A 3,940-nucleotide genomic window follows, 5' to 3' on the forward strand; every position below is an offset into this window, starting at 1 on the left:
AGATAGACCCAAGACTGTCACCATGCACAAAACTCAAGTCCAAATGGATCAAAGACCTCAACATCAATCCAGCCACATTGAACCTCTTAGAAGAGAAAGTAGGAGGTACCCTTGAACAAATTGGTATAGGATACTGCTTCCTGAACATAACTCCAGGGGCACAGACACTGAGATAAACAATTAATAAATGGGACCTCTTCAAACTTAGAAGCTTCTGTAAGGCAAAGGACACAGTGGTCAAGACCAAACGGCAGCCCACAGACTGGGAAAAGATTTTCACCAATCCTATAACCGACAAAGGGCTGATCTCCAAAATATACAAAGAACTCAAGAAACTAGTCAACACAACACCAAATAACCCTATTAAAAAGTGGGGTTACAGAACTGAAGAAAGAATTCTCAATAGAGGAAATCAAAAAGGGTGAAAGACACTTAAGAAAATGCTCCACATCCTTAGCTATCAGGGAAATGCAAATCAAAACAACCTTGAGATAACATTTTACTCCTGTCAGAATGGCTAAAATTAGAAACACCAATGATGACTTATGTTGGAGAGGATGTGGAAAAAGTGGAACACTCCTCCACTGCTGGTGGGAGTGCAAACTCATACAGCCATTTTGGAGATCAGTATGGCGGTTCCTCAGGAAAATGGGAATTAGTTTACCACAGGACCCGGCAATCCCCCTCTTAGGCATATACCCAAAGGATTCACATCCATGCAACAAAGACATCTGTTCAACTATGATCATAACAGCACTATTTGTAATAGCAAGAACCTGGAAGCAACCTAGATGCCCCTCAATTGAAGAATGGTTAATGAAGATGTGGCACATCTACACAATGGAAAACTACTCTGCAGAAAAAAAATAATGGTATCTTGAAATTCGCAAGCAAGTGGATGGCACTTGAAGAAACCATCCTGAATGAGGTAACCCAGTCACAAAAAGAGGAACACAGTATGTACTCACTCATATATGGATTTTAGACCTAGATCAAAGGATATCCAGCCTATAATTCATACCACCAGAGGAACTAGGATACAAGGTGTATTCTAAGAGATTCATATAAAGTCCCTCACAGAACTGGGAAGGGACAAGTCCCCCAGAGTTCAGGGGAAGTGGGGGGGGCAGCGAATGTAGAGAGAAGTAGGAGAAAACCAGGGGGAGGAAAGGAAATCATGTGCGACCAGGAAGATTGAGCCTGGTTAGGAATAGAAGACAGGAGAGAGAGAGAGAGAGAGAGAGCGAGAGCATAAAAGAGGGAGCCAATATTGGTTTGAAGATAAAATTGAACACAAAGACATTTCTAGAGAACTACAAGACTGCTCCCAACTAACAATTTGAGCTTCCGTGGAAAGGCTATCATAAATGCCCTTCCTGGAGAGTGAGATCAACAACTTACTTATCCATGGAGCCCTCAACAAATGCCTGTTGGAAACAGGATCAAACACCCATACTTAAACACTGAGTCGAACTAGAACCCAGATGCAGATGGAGAGGACAAGACCATGCGGCAGAAACACATACAGACAGCTTACCTGAACAAGGAGGAGCTAATGGCCACTAGACTGATAGCTGGGAAGCCAGCATGGGACTGACTCAGGACCCCCTGAATATGGGTCTCAGCCAGAAGGACTGAGCAGTCTAAGGGACCTCAGACACTGGAGCCAGGATGTATCCCTGGTGCACAAAAGGAATTTGCAAACACATCCCCCATGGAGGGATAACTGCCTTAATCTAGAGACAGGAGAGAAGCCCTAGTCTCTACTTCACATGACCTGTCAGATCTACATGACCCCAACTGGATGGCATTTTCTTACATATGGAATTGGGGTGGGGGGATGGGAGGGGAGTGTGGTTAGAGTGCATGTGAGAGGGCAGAGAGGGTAAAAGGGAGGGAAGGAAGAAGGGATTGAGGGAGGGAGGGAGGGAGAGGGAACTGGGATCGACATGTAAAATAATAAATTAAATTAAAAAAAATGCTTTGACTCCAAAATTTAAGTTGAAGGACAAGTTACTGGGGAAAAGGATTTCTATTTTTGTTTCCACAGAAAATGAAAAGATGTTGATTCCTTCCAGACTAATGTGGTTTGATCACACCAGACTGCCTGAAACAGAGTACAAGGTGATCCTACATTCAAAACAGCTGGACAAAGCAGCCTTACAGACTACAGCCAGGATTTCTGAATCTTCTTTGATTCCCCCATGACAGCGCCCCTTATCAGCAGGAAGTAGTTTGGAAAGAACAACGCCCAAATTCCCAAATATTGTCTGTAAATGTTTGTTTTCATTTAAATGGACTTGGTTATATAAAATAAATTAAAAAAATTTAAAAAATAAATAAATAAAAAAATAACCCAACATTGGCATTTCCTTACATTTTCTGTGTAGTTTTCAAGTTTTATGAAAAGGTGAGTGGCCTTATATCTTTTAGGTTTTGGACAAAAGGACTGATCAAGCTTTACTCACAGTAGCATGGAGACCGGGGCTACTATGAACTCGCAAACTTGAACACCAAACTGGTCCCTAAGGGAGAACCCATTTAACATATCTAACACCAAGCATCAATGCTTAGAAGCACTGGGCACCATATGTACAGATTTCTCCACCATGGGCTGGTAGCTATCCAGGACCCATGTCTTGCTGGTGCTGCTTAGCTTTGTGGGAGAAGACTGAATCTACAGGTTACTAGCCAAGAAGCAATCTGTATGCAAAATGCTCCCCCATGATGGCAATGGAGTAAATCTCTAAAACTGTAAGACAGCCCAATTAAGTGCTTTTTTTTTTTTTTCAAATAAGAGTTGCATTGTCATGGTGTCTCTTCACAGCAATAGAACAGTGACTGAGACACTTGTCCCTCAAAGCCCCATCTATACTTTAAATTGATTACATTAAACTTTAGTTCTGTGTATTTAACTACTGCCCAGCTTCTCAGACATGGTGTCTGAGAATGTGTATGTTCGAACACTGCCTTTACTTTCAACCTTTTCCTTTTCTTTGGTATCTGGGCTCAGTCCAGAAATGGGGGAATTGTCCTCAACTCAGTACATCAACAAAATGGCTTGGAATCTCTCACAGATTCATGGGCATAAAGATCAGATCTCTATCATACTATGCTAGTGCTGGCCAAACTCTTACTTCCTGTTAGATGGACTACAGCATCCATACTCTCACCCTTTGCACATCATTCCTTCTGTCTACTCAGTCTTTCTTCATTCTGGATATCATTTCTTCTATGTTTAGATGACACAATGGCTTCTGTCCTAAAGCTCAAACCCTATCTTGTGTCCCACATTGCACTTCCTGAGCATGCCCTTTCTCATGCTAGCACCCTTTCCCCTCACCACACTGCTCTGTGCTCACACCAGACATTGAAAATTCTCTAGCATACCACAGTCTCTTCAAGTTTAGGGCCATCTGATAGGCTGTTCATTCTATATAGACACTTTCCTTTTTCTCCTGCCCAGTTCATTTTTACTATTTAGCATGATCATTTATTTCACTTAGAAGTTTTGATGTCAGACCATTCTTTTTTTACAACTGCATATTCAAGTATCTTCTTTTTCTACTAGATAGTAATGCCAGACACAACTCACTATTGTAGTGCTAAGTATTCATTATTATAATGTCTATTCATGCCACTAAATTGAATGATAATTTAAAATGAATTATTTTGGGTGATCTCTTGGATAGGGTGCATAAATTTTTTAAGCTCTTCAGAAGCTGCACTAAAATCCTTTGACCTTTATTGAATTGATTTTTTTTAAAAATTTTATTTTGTTTTATTTTTTTATTTTACATATTAATCCCAGTTCCCTCTTTCTCCCTCCCTCCCTCTTTTCCTCTCCCACCCCCCAATTTATGAATCATATTTAATTCTTCTGGAGGTGGATAAGGATCATTTCCAGAGTGGGACATCTTCTTTCCAATGCATGTTTTTT

The sequence above is a fragment of the Phodopus roborovskii genome, unplaced genomic scaffold (genome assembly GCF_943737965.1).
Source record: "Phodopus roborovskii unplaced genomic scaffold, PHOROB, whole genome shotgun sequence".
Lineage (NCBI taxonomy): Eukaryota > Metazoa > Chordata > Mammalia > Rodentia > Cricetidae > Phodopus > Phodopus roborovskii.